Source organism: Panthera leo, chromosome B4 (genome assembly GCF_018350215.1).
Source record: "Panthera leo isolate Ple1 chromosome B4, P.leo_Ple1_pat1.1, whole genome shotgun sequence".
Lineage (NCBI taxonomy): Eukaryota > Metazoa > Chordata > Mammalia > Carnivora > Felidae > Panthera > Panthera leo.
The window spans coordinates 97,776,491-97,795,339 of record NC_056685.1 but is presented as its reverse complement, the minus strand read 5'-3'; the positions used below and the strand labels follow the sequence as shown (position 1 = coordinate 97,795,339).

The 18,849-nt window shown below is 36.3% G+C and overlaps 1 long non-coding RNA gene across 1 annotated transcript in view; it reads right to left on the bottom strand.

The window, feature by feature from the left end:
* Positions 1–2,623: 2,623 nt before the first annotated feature.
* LOC122223682 overlaps positions 2,624–18,849 on the bottom strand; it is a 69,895-nt gene continuing 53,669 nt past the window's right edge. Inside the window, exon 3 of the long non-coding RNA XR_006204391.1 lies at positions 2,624–2,705. This is a non-coding gene — a long non-coding RNA (uncharacterized LOC122223682). The remainder of the gene's footprint in view (positions 2,706–18,849) is intronic.

Here is an 18,849-nt window from a genome sequence, read left to right as displayed (position 1 = left end):
TTTCATTTCTCTATTGTATATGAAAAAATTGCAAGAATCATGTAAAAATGCCCTTTGTTTCAAGTGACTTGCACTATAGCAGTCCCCACGGCACATTCCCACACTTGAGCTAAAAGGTAATATTACAGGGATCATTTCCAAATGGAGAGAAAAATAAGAGAAGACTCTTCCATCCTGAGTCCCATTAGGAAGTGAGGCTCAGAAGCATGTTTTCTTAACACTTCGTTTGCATAAAGAGGTGGACACACACCTAGGGAACATTTTCAAAATGGGCGAAGGTGGCAGGGGTGTATCAAGTGAATGGAGTATGGTCTAGGCATGTGAGGAGTTCTAATACAGGCACTTGGGGAATCTTATGAATTCAGTTCTTGTTTAGGAGTCAAAAGAGTAGCTCATTAGTAACATTTTTGAATGCCAGAAGAGAGATGTGGGTTCGGTTCCCAGTGTCAGTAGCTACTTCTTCAGGCTATTTGGCACACATTATGCAGCAGGAGTTGTCTGGGAAAAAAAAAAAGCTGGAGGCCAGGAAGTATGACATGTTGCTCATCGACAATTCTGTTAGCCAAGAAATGATCTGCATGTTGATGGGCCCTCTGATTAGCTATTCATGATGAGATACACTGTTAACAGTGCATGTATATGCATAAAGCAAGAGGGGTAAAGTTAAATGTAGGAAATAGATGGCACAAATGCCCTTTGTACTTGGCCATTTCAAGGTAAAACTAAGGGTGATTTATCTTGTCTAAGTGCAGGTAAGAAACAATTACAGCTATTCAAGCCACTAAATTATCTATTCTTTATTCATATAAATAAAATAAAGTCCTAATAAAAAAACAAACTGGTATATTGACTTCTTCTTGGCTAATTTTTAAAAGTGTTCTTTGGATTAGTTACTATATTATAAATTTTCAGTGTCGGTAGCTTTATATGTGACTTAGTATTCCTTCTAATGCTGATGACTTCAAATTTTTAAAAACATTTTGATGGTGTTTTTCCATATTAAAACAAGCTTGCTAGAACAAAGTACTAGAATCTTTAAACGAGCCTTTATTATATTTATAAACAACATAACCGCAAAGAGAGAAAATGGAACAAAAGAATAAAAGGAAATTTTCAATAAGGCATGACAGCATTCTGACCCATGACTAAAAGTGTGCTGAAGTCAGTTGTTTATGATCTTTATTTAATTAATCCTTAAAGGAGACCTAAAGTTAAGTGCAAAACTTTGAGTAAATATGTCTTTGTGCTTTTTTTTTCATGAAGTAAAGGTGCATACTTTTCATAGCATTTTTAAAGCAATGTTAAGTGGATCCATGGCCAAATGTTGCCAAAATTCCCTTATCCCTCCGAAAATATCAAGTTCATATGAGTTTTGCCAAACATTTTTTTTTAATTTATTTTGAGAGACAGAGAGAGAGAGAGCGAGAGAGAGAGCATAAGTAAGGTAGGGGGAGAGAGAGAGAGAGAGAGAGAGAGAGAGAGAGAGAGAGAGACAAAGAATCCCAAGCAGGTTTCACACTGTTAATGCAGAGCCTGAGGAGGGGCTCAAACTCACAAATCATGAGATCATGACCTGAGCTGAAGTCAGATGATTAACAGACTGAGCTGAAGTCAGATGCTTAACAGACTGCTTAACACCCAGGTGCCCCAAGTTTTGCCAAGTTTTTTAAAAACTAGATCCTCTATACCTTATGCAAATTGTTTCAGAAAATGAAAGTGAAGGAAATATATCTGACTTATTTAGGGTGCCAGTTTAAACATGAGCCTATAAGTAAATAAAGGGAGTGTAAAAAAAGATAATTACAGACTAGTATTTCTTCAGATTCAATATCTAAAACAAAACATTTCTGCCTACATTTCAATAGTATAAAATTAATGTAAGACTAGCTTCTGTAATAGATAAAACTCCAAATCGCTGTTGTTTAATACATGGAGTTTTATTTATTTTTACTCAGATAAAGGTAGTGGTAGGGATAGATGGTGAGGTACTCTGCATAAGCAGTCATTAAAGAACCCAGATTCTGCCATCTTCAACAGGTAGCTTCTTCTAAAGTCCTGGTGGGTATGATTGACTTCCAGCCAACAGATGGTGAAAAAGAGAGATTATAACTCAGGGGGCAGAGAAGGGAGAAATTATTCAATGAATGATGTTGCAAAAATTGTTTATCAATATCAAAAAATGAAGTTAAATCCTTACATAATACCTAAAGCAAAATCAATTACTATGAGAATATTGGATTACTTTATTTATTAAAAAAAATTTTTTTTACATTTATTTTTTTGAGAGACATAGAAAGACAGAGCACAAGTTGGGTAGGGGCAGAGAGAAGGAGACACAGAATCCGAAGCAGGCTCCAGGCTCCAAGCTGTCAGCACAGAGCCCGATGCAGGGCGTGAACTCACAAACTGAGATCATGACCTGAGCTGAAGTCGGACATTCAACCAACTGAGCCACCCAGACGCCCCGGATTACTTTTAAATTAGATCCCAGTTGCTTAAGACCCAGGTCAGGAAACTGAATGCAAACCAATTCCACTGTATTCTACTGGTCAAGCGATCACAGACACCAGGTTCAAAAGGAAGGAACATAGACCACTCACCTAGATGAGAAAAATGCCAAAGAATTTTGGTCCATATTTGAAAACTGCTACAAGTGTTTCCTGATTTGGGGGCCTACATTTTACTGTTTACAAGGAGGAACAGTGCTTAAATGAGAGGAGATAGAAGAAAGCAACAAATGAGTAAAGACAAGGGTGCAATATATAAAACATGCATATCTCATAATAATGACTGTCTTTATCAAAATGTTTTTTAAAACTGTTTCCATATTTTACCTTTGAGAAAAATCTGAAATATTAGTCATATATAAAACACAGTTATTAGCAAAACAGTCTAATGTACTTTGATAGAATAATTTCTCACTTCTAATTGCTATTTGTTGTTTTAAATAAGTCACTTTGGCAAAATTTCCACCAGGATGCATCCATAACAATATTTTTACCATTATAAATTAAATAAACAGATAACAAATTATTTTACATTTCAAACATAAAGTATATTAAACAGAGGAGAATGTACATTTTGTTACCCTGGGCAACATATACCCTTTGCTTGATTATTTATTTAAGTTTGACAGCTACTTCAAATCAGAAATTTGAGGATACACATAGAAGACAAAATATAGAGGAAAGCTATTTCCTTGTTTACCATTCTATGCATGCTAGAATAAGCATTAAAAAATTTTAAAAAATAATAAAAAAAAAGAACCAAACAAGAGAGCAGGCCTCCCTTTGGTAAAACCTTCTGAGCTGAAGAGATTGTCAATTTCATGCTTTATCATAATGTACTATAAAAATCCAAGGAATATGTACACTGTAGCTTGCATATAAAAAATAAACAATATGTTCTATTTTCTAATAGAAAAGGGCATCAAAAGACATTTCTTTTCAAAAAAAATTTTTTTAACGTTTATTTATTTTTGAGACAGAGAGAGACAGAGCATGAACAGGGGAGGAGCAGAGAGAGAGGGAGACACAGAATCTGAAACAGGCTCCAGGCTCTGAGCTGTCAGCACAGAGCCCGACGCAGGGCTCGAACCCACGGACCGTGAGATCATGACCTGAGCCGAAGTCGGACGCTTAACCGACCAAGCCATCCAGGCGCCCCCGAGAGACATTTCATTAATGACAATATTAAAAGAGACTTAGGCACTATTTTCCCCCCTCTGAGAGGTCATCTGAATTTTGTCTGTGTTACATAGGTACTATTTTTATTTGGTTTTATCATCTATTCTATAACTTATATAATCATTTATTAGATTTATAAGTTATTTGTTGAAAGTTTATGTGAGCTACATAAATGATCTCCCAATCATTTTGCTATATGTTGGAATAGTTTGTGTAACGGTGGCATTTTTTTTGTTTAAATTTTGGTGAAATTTTCCAGTGATGCCATCTGGTCATAAAGTGAACATTGTGGAGATTGTTTTAATTATTGATTAAGATACTTTAATAATATAAATGTTTTGAAATGTTGAAGTTTTCTATGAATTTGCCCATTTCACTTCGATCTTCAGATTTATTGAAATAAAGTTGGTGTAATACCCTCTTAGTTAGTTTTTTAATGCTTATAAAGAGGAATGTCTAAATGCAGCATTCATTTATGATATTGAATATCTGTGCTTTATATCTCTTTTTATTTCTTAATCAACCTCAACAGATGTTTACCACGATTCATCAGAGAACCACCTTCTGACAATTTTTACACTCTCAATCTTAAATTTCTCAGTCACAAAGCAGAGAAAAGGGGTCAAGATAAGTGTCTCTTTCAAGACTCAAAGTCTCTAAAAAGTATGTTAAATTTGGGGTAGGTTTATGTTAATCGAGTTCCATATTTTGTAGTTAGATGAAATTTCTTCAAGAGTTTTGTCCTCAATTGTTTTCTGCACATCTATTTTATTGCACATTATTGTAGGAGATTTTCACGATTTTGTTGGTTTCATTTTTCCAGAGCTGCGTGAATCTGCCTTCTAACTGTTTTCCAAATGCCTTTTTAAGACAAAGCTTAAGCATTTTTTTTCTCACACGAGTAATACGGGTTGAGTGGCAGAATATGGTATCCAGAGAATATGTGACAAAAGATAGGTACAGGTAAGTAGTTGATATCGGGGACTTTACAAGAGGGGTATCAGTATATCACCGAAAGTCAGGACAGTGGAGCATGGCAAGGAACAATTTAGGAGCTGTCACTACTTAGAGATCCAGATAAATAAGCTAAAACAAAAACAAACAAACAAACAAACAGCAGGAAATGGCAGGGTGACAAACATTAGGTGACTAATTGCAGTCTCCAGAAGATGGGACTATAGGAATTGACAAGGGAGAAAAGCAGGGTTCAGACTTGAGGGACTGGAGAAGTTCTAAGACAGGCAATTTAAGGCGGAACATTGGCACAGGAAACCGGGTACAATTACCTATTAAAGACCCATTTCCAGAAACAAAGCAGAAGCATAATTTCTTGGTTTGGCTTGTATGGTCAAAGCCAGACTGGTAGCAATGACAACTTGTTGCTGACCATCTGGCAGTGAATTAAGTCCTTGCTGGCAAGGGAGAGTTATGGGTTTAGAAGCAAGGGCAGGGTTGAGCTTAATGCCAGAAAGTCTGGCAAAAGGGAGGTAGCCAGATCCTGATGCTGTGGACATTGGGCCCCTTTCATATGCATTTCTTTTATTTGTTTTTAATTATGTTTTAAATTAGGGACATTGGAAATTTCTCGTAATAGATCTTCTATTATTAAGAAGAACATATTATATGTAAAATACTCTGTTCCTTACCAAGCATTATTAACAGTAAATTAAACCTAAGACAATTTTTTTTAAGAAATGTTAATGTTTATTCATTTTTGAGAGGGAGAGGCACAGAGCATCAACAGAGGAGGGGCAGAGAGAGAAGGAGACACAGAATCCGAAGTAAGGTCCCGGCTCTGAGCTGTCAGCACAGAGCCCAATGGGGGCTTGAACTCATAAGCTGTGAGATCATTACCTGAGCCAAAGTGGGACACTCAACCATCTCAGCCACCCAGGTTCCCCAAACTTAAGACAATTTGATTTTTCAAAGCTTACAATGTCTACTTCACAGGAAGTTAACTCTTAAAATGTTTATCCCATCCATTTCAAATTGAGGGTCACATCTTCCAAATCAAGAAATACAATCTTTAAACTTGAAATATTGCCGTTACTCAAACGTCATATTTAAAATGCTCATTTTAAAGGGGAAAAAACCTGTCAAAAATTGTTCAATAATACTTTCAAGAAATATATTTTTTCACTCTTTTACAGAGACTTTATTATTAAATCAGTCTGCCAAAGCATATTTTTACCTATTTTATTGTCTATTCACAAATTGGTACCGATATTGATGTCAACCCTTTCTTATACAACACTACTTTTTGGAAAATTTTGGTAGATTATTTTATAAATTTTTTTTTACAATCTAGAATGCAAAGCAGAGTGTTGGATAGGGTGGGGTAGTGACTAGAATATCATTTTTATTTCTATTCCTCAAAGCTCCTATTCCAAATAAGATGCTGTTAGTCTCTTTCAGTTTTTGCACGAGCCTGTTGACTCTGCAATCTGAAAGCTCTTGATCTTTAATGATCTGTAACACATTTGTATGCATAATACTGTCTTCCAAACTCCTCAACAATACAAAAACATTAGGCACGTATCATGGAGCTCTTTTAATACATTTTCCATGCAACAGTGCTTTTCCAAAATGCAACCCATTTTTGCATAAAAAATAAGATTTTACTGTGTGAGAATAATCACGTAGTTATGCTGAACTAATGAGCTTTTTCTCTTTCTGACAGTCTTCAGACACAGTAATTGGGGAATTTAGCCATTCCTTAGATGCAGGAATGATGAGTTTTCTACCTTTAGTCATCATGAAAGATTTCCTTACAGTAGAATATGCTGGCCAGGCAAGCTCATTAACAAGCAACACTCCAATTCATTGATTGCATTATATGAAATAATAGGTTGTCTGCCTATTCATTCATATAAAATCATTCGTTAAGACTGAGCCACTCTGCATGTAATGTAAATGGATTGTGCCTACTTGCCACTGTTATTTTTATTACATAATGAATCTGAAAAGATACATTATTTTTCTTCTTTTTATAGGAAGCAAAATTTAAAAATTAAAAAAAAAAGATCACAGGGAAGTGATAATATACTAGGCTGGGAAAACTTGGTTTTATTTCTTTAGAGGAAATATGTTTACTATAATTTGGAACCTGGTTTTAAGAATCCTATTGTCATAATTTTTAGACATTCCATCTCTCTGTTTATCTCACGTCCTGTGTTCCAGAATTTCATCTTGATGCTTCATAATCATACAAATCCCTTTTCTGCATTCTGAAAGGAATATTCAATTCAAAAAGGGAGAGGAAGGATTTGTGAAATTCATTTAAACTAAGAGCATATTTATTTAGCACCAAAGGGCAACATTCTTATTATGAAAATATGTTTTATTTTTTCCCCCAATACGACAAACAAGCTAGTGAGAAGGTGGCAAATCTTCCACCTTTGGCTATTTTTCTCTGAAGCTCTGGCTTATTTCTTACACTACTGTGGAAACAGCCATCGGTTTCCCATTTCTTTCCCTCTGTCAATTTTGCTTCTTTCCATAGTTCTCTATATTCATGATCAAAGAAATGAAAGCTTGAGGGTTTCCTGTGTGTACCCAACATCAGAAATGCAAGTAAATGACTAATTTTTAAGGAGACTCTAAGCCTTACCATCCAAACTATGTTTATGAGATTTAAAACTAATTATTTTTAAGTAATTCTGATTCTTATAGAGGTATACTTGGACAATAAAACAAAAACAAAAAACAAACAAACACAAAAACGAAAACAACCACAGCAAAAAAACAAAACAAAAACCCAGCTGTGCCTTGTTTTTTTTTTTCTCTTCATTGTCTGGCTTGTTTGGAGCTCCCAGAAAATAAGATTAAATTGATAAAAAGCTTGAGAGGAAGCATAATTAACGGAAAAAATTAACAAATGAAAACAATGATGTGCCTGTTTAGCAACAGCCAACAAAACAACTGCAATAACAAGAAAGAGGAAAGAAAGAGAGAAAGAAAGAAAGGAAGAAAGAAAGAAAGAAAGAAAGGAAGGAAGGAAGGAAGAGAAGGAGGGAGGAAGGAAGAAAGAAAGGAAGAGGTGTATCGAAAACATGTTTTCTGCAAGCTAAGTGTGCAAAAGGTTGGCTTTTTAACAGCTATTGAATTCACTCTGGGACTGAAGCATTAAATCATTCTAACCCCATCTGTCAGACAATCAGGAAATCTTTACATTTTAGCTGGGTCTTTAACACAGGGACCTAGGTACTCACAAGTTGCTTTCTTATAGTATAAAGTTTAACGCACTGTATAGCACATCGGTGAAAACTGGCCACGACTGACATGGAATTGGCAGACACTTTCTGGGGCTCCCGGTGCCAACAAGATGTCTTTGCTAGGTGAAAACAAATAAGAACCAATTCTTTTTCCAGCCTGCAGAGATAAAAGTTTCCTGGGAATTGCTGAGTGTTACATTGCTGTCCTAAAACCCTTCATTTTGTGCTCTTGTTCTGAGTTGTGTTTTTGTTGTAATTGGCTCCCTGCCTAGGAACTTGCTGTGTGCTGCTGGGTTAACCATGATGGGCAAGTGGTGTGAGGAACCACCAGTTGATTTGGCAGTAGCCCAGTGGAGCTGGGGATTACCTTTACCACAAAAGGGTGGTACACATATTTGGAAGGCAAGGTGGTATTTTATCCCCGGCCCCTCTCACCACTTCACTCCCCTGTTAAATTGGTCTCTGTTTTCTCAGCCTTCCACTTCTCACCTTTCTCTAGATACACATCCAACTGCCATTCCGTAAGCTTACGCTTTATCAGCTCCAACCGTGTAAAAAACAATCAATGCAACCATCTTGGGGAGAGGGGGTATTCAACAGAATCAAAGTCTTTATTGACCGTCTGGCACACATTTAGAAAATGTCTCCTTAAATCCCATAGATAAGACTATGGAATGTTTTAGCATTAGCATTCAAGACCTATGAAATAAAAGGAAAAGGGGTTAGCTGAAGGTTTCTATTCATTCACAAATATATGTCATTAACACTGTCAGAATACTCTTATTTTATTCATAAATATTTCATTGAGGAGATTTTTATTGAACCTCCACTGTATTCCAAGCACTAAGGATATAGGAGTGGACCAGAGACAAAGACTTGTTCTCATGGAGCTTATCGATGAGTGGGAAAGGCAAAAAGGCAAAAAAAAAAAAAAAAACAACGATGAGTGGGAAAGGCAGATATATATGTCATGTAATGATAAGTGTTAAGAAGGAATATAAATCTGGTTAAAGAGATATTCAGGGAAAAGGGTGGTGCTATTTAGACCAAGGTGGTTAAGTAATGCTCATCTGAATCAAATACAGAAGTGAGTTTGTGCAAATTGAATGGTATTTATCCATTCATTCAGCATGTATTTATTGACTGCCTAGAATAATGCAGAGCAAGTATTGTATTTAGTGTTTAAGCTATGCTATGTACATTCTTCAGGCATTAGTTGTTGCCACTCTGGCATAACATAGAGATTAAGATCTTAGGTTTTGATATCACGCATCCATGTTTGCAGCTCACTGTAGTATGATGTGTAATTTAATGAGAAATTAATTTCTTTAAATCTGTTCTCTCAAGGGCACCTGGGTGGCTCAGTCAGTTAAGCGTCCGACTTTGGCACAGGTCATGATATCACAGTTTGTGAGTTTGAGCCCTGCGTCGGGCTCTGTGCTGACAGCTAGAAGCCTGGGGCCTGTCTTCGAATTCTGTGTCTCCCTCCCTCTCTCTCTCTCTGCCCCTCCCTGCTTGTGCTGTCTCTCTCTCTTTCTCTCAAAAATAAATAAAACATTAAAAAAATTAAAAAAATCTGTTCTCTCATATATAAAATAACATCTATCCCATTGACTTGTATAATTGAAACAACAAATGAGAAGCACGTAGCATAATTCTTAGAGCACAGCTTATAATTATTGAATATTAGTTATTCAAAGTGTTAAAATCAATGTACACCCAAATCTGTCAAATCAAAAATATCAGTCACATAACCATGGGAGCACTGTTTTTAATGTTATTAAAGCCTTCTGCTTATTTTACTGGTAGCATTTTTAAAGTGAATAGTTACAAAGTATGATATGAAAAAAATGACAGAAGCTGTTACTTTCCTACAAATGAAAACAAGTTAATTATAAGGCCTCATTTTCAAGATATTAGTTCAAAGTAACTCAACTACTTTCAGAATTCTCTATACCTTTTTCTCTGGGTGTTCTATGTTTAAGAGCAGGGGCAGAATGTCCTAGATCATCCTGCCACAAGGAAGGAGAATAGAGTCTATATTTTTTTGCTGAAATATCTACACATTCTGCCAATCTTTGGTCATCAAGGTCTTCAGACTGAGTCCTTGTCACAACCTCAGATCCTGTTGACACTTTTGACCCCATCTTAAGGTAGATAGAGCCCTCAACTGCTTTCCTTGCACTACCCAGGACACTTAACCTGCTGTTAGCCCCTGACTTCATGCTGGACAGAACATGGGTAAAAGGTTTACACTCTTCCTAGATTACAGACTCAGAAGGGAGACCGAAGTCCATACCCAGGGCTTTTCCTATACTCTCAGGGTGTTTATATTGAGTACTTCCAGACTTATGCAGGATTTGGGCCTCTAGATAGGGCAGGTGTGATGACTCCTTCTCAAACAACTCTCTCTAAATCATTCCTATCCTAAAATCACTTTTAACTTAGGCCAGTGGTTCTCAAGCATGCATTAGCCATAGATTGCAGAGCTCTACCCCTGGAGTTTCTGATTGAGAAGGTCCTGACAGAGCCTGATAACTTGAATTTCTAGTAAGTTTCCAGGTGATGTTGATACTGCTGGTCCAGGACTGTACTTGGGAAACCAGTGACCCAGATGAATCCCTACCTTCTTTTGGGCTGGAACATCATTATCATGTTGAATTTGCCATTCTTTATATTTTATAATATAAACTGTATTTCTCAGTCTTTCAAAATTGACTTTTAACATTTGAAGCTGAACTCTTGGAATTCTAGAAAAACATTTTCTCTCTCACCAAAGTACAGTTCTTACAAATCAAAAGTACTTTGTCTTTCAGGACAATGGTTTCCTCTTTTCCCCTTACTATATTTTGTATCTATTTCAAACTAAGATTAATGAAATGAAATACCAGGAGGAAGATGAGGTGTTTTTTTTTTTTCTAATTTCAAATGTACTTTTTGGTTTAGAAAAAAACAATACATCTGCATGTATTTTAAAAAGTATCTACTGTTTAAGTATTCTTTATTTTAGCCTTCTGATTGCTAAATATGACTGAGTCACATAACAGTCTTCCAAACTCTGGAGGTATCATACTGTTACACAATTATGTTCTGTTAAATAACGCTTATGCAGATTACAAGTACTTAGCTAAGTTAATATGAGCAACCATTTACAATCTGTTATATTTTGCTTATGGTAATTTTTAAGAGATTATGTTGGATGCACAAATAAGCTAGCTGAACCTGCTAAATGAAAGTGCATGCACTTAATCCTTTTTCTCTTACTGCATTTAAATTAGACCATAAGAACTGCTTTCTTTTTAAAGCATATCCCTGAGTTGAAATGAACACCTTGGCCATTGCATGCCTAATATATGCATACAAATATATACATATGTATACACCCACATATTTCGGTAAAGTGTGATGAGACAAAACTAGATATAGCACACATGCACAAGAACTAGGTAATATAATCTTAATAAAACAATGTATTATTCAAACTTTCAATTTTTATGGCTTCAAGCAGACTAGACAATTTACTTGCTCTAAATTTTTAATCATCTTCTTTTGAGTAAATTAACTGGGTTTTAATTATAAAGTCTCTATTTCAATTATTTGTATTAGGTATGGGATTAGGTGTGTGGGATTAGGTGTGTTGTGTGTGTGTGTGTGTGTCTCTGTGTGTGTGTGTGTTTGGTTGTTTTTCAGACAGGCTCACTATTCAAAATCCATGGGGTGTGTATCCTACATGGATATGCTCCTCAACCTGTAACGGCCCTGGGTTTTAATATGGCATTTACACCTTATATGGTATATAAACATAGTTAACACACTTTAATATATGAAACTGACTATGGTAGTGGAATATGAAGCTAAAAGGGCCAATACATTTTCTGAGGAAGACATTTTGAAAGCTGTCCTTTGCTTAGCAGGTGAGGTTGCTACTTTCAAGCATGCCTTTGTGTTTGGAGCTCTACCTTTGTTTATTAGTCTCTATAATATAGATCTGTAGAGACTTTTTTTTTCTCAAAATGGTATCAGTCTGTATCTGATTCCTCCCTGCCAGCTGCCTGTTCCTATTTTTGTTTATTTCAAGCAATCAACAACTCTCTTACATTTCTACAGGCTGTGTTTCTGTGGTCCAGTCTTTCTTTTGGCTGGAAAATATACTAGCTTCATTTGACAGCAGGTCTAGCAAGCATGCTTATAATACCAATTGATGCATTCTGGTCCAGGATTTTGATAATTTCGACTCCATTTTGCTAATTGAAGACAACATTAACATAATGCTTGCCAATAAATCCTAGCCAAATACTGAATAAAGGGAGTGATAGTGTTCAAGGACTCTCTAAGCTTTGTGCATACATTATTATTCTTAGACTCTCTGTTAAACTTCATTGTTTCCCATGGGTACCATTTATGCTGGAGAGCTATTATTTTGCCTGCCCAACAAACACTGCCTTTTCATTTGGTAAAGGCACCTTGCCTTTGTTTTAGAAGATAAGTCTTTTCACAATCTTAATCCATTGATTTGAGGGAGGCTGATTCAATCTTGAACTTCAGCAATATATGTGACCCATATGTGGCCATTTATGGCACTTTAATTTCTTCGCTAAACTCAATATCTCAGCTGGAACAGTGAGACCCTTACATGTGGATTTTACTGTCAATAGAAAAAGGAAGTATATTTATTTGTTTTCAAATAGGTATCTAAAGTGATACAATATCATCTTAGTGTCACCGGTTATCACTTGGCATTATTTGTGACTGAGTATAGCTGCCTAGAATAAACTCAACAAATATAAAAGCAAAACAGTAGTGAAGAGTTACCTTTACAGAACTCTTTTCGAATAGCACATTTGAACATCTATCAACCCATACCTAAAACTGCTTCTACTCTTAGACTTCTCTGTTATGTCAGCCAAACACTCCATTTTTTGCTTGCATCAACTTGTACTGGGTTTGGCCACCCACAACTAAACCATATCATAAAGTTAACTGATGAAAACATTAACCCTAATTCCAAACACTGGCATTGATAACAAAAACAAAAAAACATTATAGAACCATAAAATTTAGGATAAAGCCAATGAATTACCTTATGAAAATTAGTAAATATTTGCCTTATTAGCATTAACACCTAACATTTCATTTGTAGGACTACTAAGAAGCCATTAGATGTGATATGCATGTGCACGCAAATATGAGCTTATTTTTCCCCATTTTCTTTTCATTTTTGGTTGTCTCCTTCATTTGATATCTAAGTATCATGAGGTTACTTTGGTTTTATAATATTTAGTGATACTTCCTCTTGTATTAAGCCAGCCTCTTTAAAAGGGATGTGGTATATAAAGATAAGACACTGTAGTGGAGGCTGATGATGAGCTATGGAGGGAACAGAATACAATGACAGCTCTGAGTCCTGTAGATCAGGAGGGAGTTGCTGTCAGGTGTAGGATTTATCCAGCAACTCCTTGGTTTTCAGGATGGTTATCATTTCATTGTATTACATTAAGCCCTTATACAATCCATAATTTAAAAAAAATAGTGTTTGTTTATTTTGAGAGAGGAAAAGAGAGAGAGAGAGAGAGAGAGAGAGAGAGAGAGAGAGAGCATGCAAGCGGGGAAGGGGCAGAGAAAGAATCCCAAGCAGGCTCCATGCGTCAGTCCAGAGCCTGATGAGGGGCTCAAACTAAATAACGTTGAGATCATGACCTGAACCAAAATCAAGAGTTGGAGGTTTAACCAACTGAGCCACCCAGGAGCCCCAAACAATCCGTAAGTTACTGCATGTCTTCTTGAATGTGTGCTTCCAGTAGAGAGTTAGAGATGTAGAGACTTTCCCAAACAACTTTATAAAGGTCTTCTGTGTATGCCTGTGAAGCCCAAGAGAAGAGTTTCCTTTAATGTACAAACTCCAGATCCCAGGCTTTTGTTTCATAACTGATCGGTGTGGAAGATGAGGGATGGAAAGAGTCATGTTTACCTCCATGCCTTTGGCTTGGTTAATGAACTCCAGAATGGATACTTTTGCTGACTAGAATATTTTCCCAATATGTGGAGAAAGTTTTTAAGATCTCAGAGTCCTCCGAATGATGATAAACATAATTCTAACTCTGGCTCCTGTGCTTACTATCTGGGAGTCCTTGGGATTTAGGTTCCTCTCATGTATGCCAGAATAATCTTAATAGACTATTTTATTGGGTAGTAGTCATTATTAAATTAGATGATGATTAGTCTGCAAAATGTGATTTATTAGTATTGGTGTAAGTGTTACAGTCCAATGTAAAAATAATAAAAAATTAGTCCATTTCTCAAGCAAATTATTTTAGTAGTAATTTCTAAGATGTGTGATTCATTAAAAAAAAAGTGTTCTCTGACTCAAACATTCTATATCATGAAATTATTTGCCTGAAGTTGCCACTTGATTTATATGTTCTATCTGACCTCCCCACTATTTTTCCTATGTGAATACATCACAAGCAAATTACTGGCCATATGTTTCTACTTGTACTCAGTGCCCAGAGTGTGCACATACATAAAATGGTTCCCACGAGGGAAGGAAAATAAAGACCCTTGAGATGAATGAATCTCCTAGAGCAAAGGAAAGATGCTCTTCTCTGGAATTCAACATAGTCATGGAATCAGAGCACACAAGAAGTGATCTATCAGTACAGCCTCAAGGTCACAATTTCCAATTCAGAGAATCACCCAAGGGAGAGTTTCAGAATTAGTAAGTGCTTCTGGGACTGCGGCAGAAAGCAGTGCGGGAAGAAATACCATTTATAAAAGTGAAGAAGCTACAGTGAATACTAAATTTTTTTTCTCCTTTCTGGGCAAATGACAGCACAGACTACCACAGAAAATGAGAAGTGATAGTAATTATGACTTAGTGGAAGTGTTTAAAATCATTACTGTTGGTGATGATGATAATCAAACAGAGTTGTCCAGGACAGGAGGGATAAAGGGACAGTTAAACAAAAGAAAAATTCTAAAAGAACATAAAAAAAAGAGATCCAAGGCAATAGAATTTTTTCTTAAAGAAAAAGAAGGAGAAAAATTAATGAGACCTGGATGAGATAAAAGATTAAAATTTTAGTATTCAAGAGTTTGGAAGATCAAACCAGTCAACTTCAATAAAAACATATTTAGGCATTCTTTCTAAAACAAACATTTCTATTTATTTGGAACATAAATTTTGTTTATAAATAAATAACATTAAACTTACAATAATGTAATTAATGATCTATTGCCTTTATATATGGTTTCTATTTTTTTTTAATAAACTCTTAATGCCATGGTATTAGTCAGTCTGAGAGAGAATAAGAGGCTTGTTAAGACAACAAAGTAAATGGGTTAGAATTGGGGCAAGAATTTCTATTTTCTAAATGCTTAATCAAAGCTTCTCCTGTTATATTACATACTCTCAAATAGGTTTTTACCAATTTCACAAACATTTAATATGGAGACTTAAGTAGGCCTTATTGATAAATGTAGTTCTAGCAATTTCCTAAATTCAGGGTATATTCCATGAAATCCAACTAGCAATAATGTTGGTTACTAATTATCTCCTTAGGGACAAACTGATATGGAATGTGTTCTAAGAATACTTTCTTTTTCTTTCTTTCTTTCTTTCTTTCTTTCTTTCTTTCTTTCTTTCTTTCAATAATTGTTTATTTATTTATTTATTTAAGTTTATTTTTGAGAGAGAGAGAAAGAGACAGAGCATGAGTGGGGGAGGGGCACAGAGAGAGGGAGACACGGAATCCTAAGCAGGCTCCGGGCTCTGGCTGCCAGCAAAAAGCCTGACACGGGCTTGAACTCATGAACTGGGAGATTGTGACCTGAGCCAAAGTCCCGGTACTTAACCAACTGAGCCACCCACGTGCCCCAAAGACATGTTTTTGTTTTTGTTTTTAATGTTTATTTATTTTGAGAGAGAGTGTGAGCAGGGGAGAGGGGCAGAGGGAGAGAGAGAGACTCCAAAACACACCCTGTGCTGAGCCCAACATGGTGCTTGATTTCAAGATCATGACCTGAGCTGAAATCAAGAGTCAAACCCAACTAACTGAACCACCCAGTGGCCTGTAAGAATACTTCTTTATTACTGTTACTTAGCAATGAAAAAATTTATATGATTAGAAATAGCATGGCTTAATTTATGGTAACAGTGTGTGATATACCTGGGATATTAAAACTCTGTTTTGGGGTGCCTGGGTGGCTCAGTTGGTTAAGAGTCTGACTCTTGATTTTGGCTCAGGTCATGATCTTACAACTCACAAGATAGAGCCCCACATCGGCTCTGAGCAAATAGTGCCAAGCCTGCTTGGGATTCTCTTTGTCTCCCTCTCTCTCTTTGCCCATGCCCCACTTGTGCACACATGTACACCCTCTCTTTGTCAAAAATAAATAAACTTATGGGCACCTGGGTGGCTCAGTCAGTTGGGTGTCTGACTTCAGCTCAGGTCATGATCTCACAGTTTGTGAGTTTGGGCCCCATGTCGGGCTCTGTGCTAACAGCTCAGAGCCTGGAGCCTGCTTCAGATGATGTGTCTCCTCCTCTCTTTGCTCTGTCTCTGTCTCTCAATAAGAAAAAAATGTTAAAAAAATTAAAATAAATAAATAAATAAATAAACTTAAAAAAATAAAATTCTGTTTCATTTAGTCAAAAGTCAGCTGTGGATCTTTGGTTTGATAAGGTTCACTGAATCTTAGGTGCAAAGCAAGAGTTGCCATGTTGCTTGGTGGTTGAGACTTAGAAAAGTTCTAAGAGTGTGATCAGGTAGGCAACTTTGAGATGGACAATTGAAATTGATCTGTGCAAGGAATTCAATATTTTAAACACAAAACTAACAGCTACCTCCATGCTAGTTAAACTTGCCAGCTTTTAGTACTCTGACCTGAAAGGGGCTAACTTTATAAATCCCCATTATACTTATAGATAGAATTTTATTGTCTGGCTAAGTGGTATTATAACTTTTCTCTACTTTTCAGTTGTTCAACTTGGGAAACTTAAAATACAATTACCCTTCACCATTGTACCACTGTTCTGTTTATCAACAAATACACTAAAGTAGGGTTCTCCATAATTACTTCATATGTATCTTATTAGTTTATTTTTTATACCGTGTATTATTCTTCAAATGCATTATTATACCAGTCTTTCCATTAAAACTCATCTCTTTCTCATTTGAATAATTTCCCCAGCTGTCCAGATCCATCTGTATTTTTGATCAAGCTGATTTATTATCTCTAGCTTCTAGCATTTTATTATTACAGATTTGGATGTGTGCTCATTTACATTTTCCACTGACTGCTTAATGAATACGTTGAATAATACCAATGCATATTTTGATCCCCAGGGACCTTCCTTGATACTTCTATCCTTCAATGAGGCATAAAATGAGTAAAGTTTTCTATATGCTGAGCTAATTTGTATATTGTTATTGTACCATTATTTGCATGCAATAAAACCTTAAGTAATGAAACTCTCAATTAACTAGATTTTTTTTTCAAGTTAACTTTAAAAAATATTTTTTAATGTTTATTTATTTTTGAGAGAGACAGAGAGCGCGCGCGCATGAGTGGGGGAGGGGCAGAGAGAGAGGGAGACACAGAATGTGAAGCAGGCTCCAAGCTCCGAGCTGTCAGCACAGAGCCCAACCTGGGGCTCGAACTCACAAACCGTGAGATCATGACTTGAGCGGAAGCCCGGCGCTTAACTGGCAGAGCCACCCAGGAGCCTCATCAAGTTAACTTTTAGAATAAAGAAAAATAAATAATGGCGAAATAGTAGCTAGCAGGTATTGAGTTTACAAAATTACCACTTTGCAGAGTCCTGGCTCAATTTTGCTTTAGTTCAGTTCCCTCTATCTTCCACAGCTAAAATGAGAAAGTTTTAAATAATTAAGACTTGGGTACAGCAATATCCTCAGGCAATTTGTTAGGAAAATATGCCACAGACCCTACAGTAAACTGAAGAGAATTGGACTTTCTGGCTTCACGTGGAGAATGCTATCTCAGATAATATCCCACCCTCCACACACATGATCAGATAAGGTGAGCTTTCTTGCTTAAGATAAGCTGACTATCTCTGGCTCATAAATTTCAAGTTTTGAATACAAATTTGTGCACTCATTTCTGCCTGTGTATCACAATATACACGGATACACAGTCCCTTTTATCCTACATTTTAACATTAATTTTTTAAATGTTTACTTACTTTTGAAAAAGAGAGAGAGACAGAGAGACAGAGAGACAGAGCATGAGTGGGGGAGGGGCAGAGAGAGAGGGAGGCACAGAATCCGAAACAGGCTCCAGGCTCCCAGCTGTTAGCACAGAGTTCAACATGGGGCTTGAACTCACAAACTGTTGAGATCATCACCTGAGCCAAAGTTTGAGGCTTAACCGACTGAGCCACCCAGGCGCCCCTTATCTTATATTTTAAAAAGTTCTACCTCAGTCAACTTCATGACAGTATAGGCGTGAATAATTCTAAAGCTATCTTTTCTTGAGAATATAGGACTTAGGTAAAAATCAGTCTTTAACATTGTCATGGTCAAACTCAGTATTACACTGGGGTCTTCCCTTCTCTCCTGTGGTATAGTAGTTGCTGCTTCCTATGTACCACTTTACTCTGCTAAGAAAACATCAAGGCAGTACCCCTAATTCGCAGACTCTGATCTTGGGCCTTCACTTTACTGCCTATTCCCACACAAGCTTTAAATCCTAGCTGTGATTAAGAAACTTGGTCAATCAGATTCTCAAGGAACTTTATCAAGCAGGACGTGTTTGGAATGATCCTAGAATAAGTCCAGGGTAAGATATATGTATGTATGTATGTATGTATATATATATACATATAAAACCTAATATAAAACATCAAGTGTGATTTTCATTGTAATAAGCATAAACATGAGATGGTAGTGATGATGATTTCCTAAATGGAGAAAACAGCATGAAAAAAT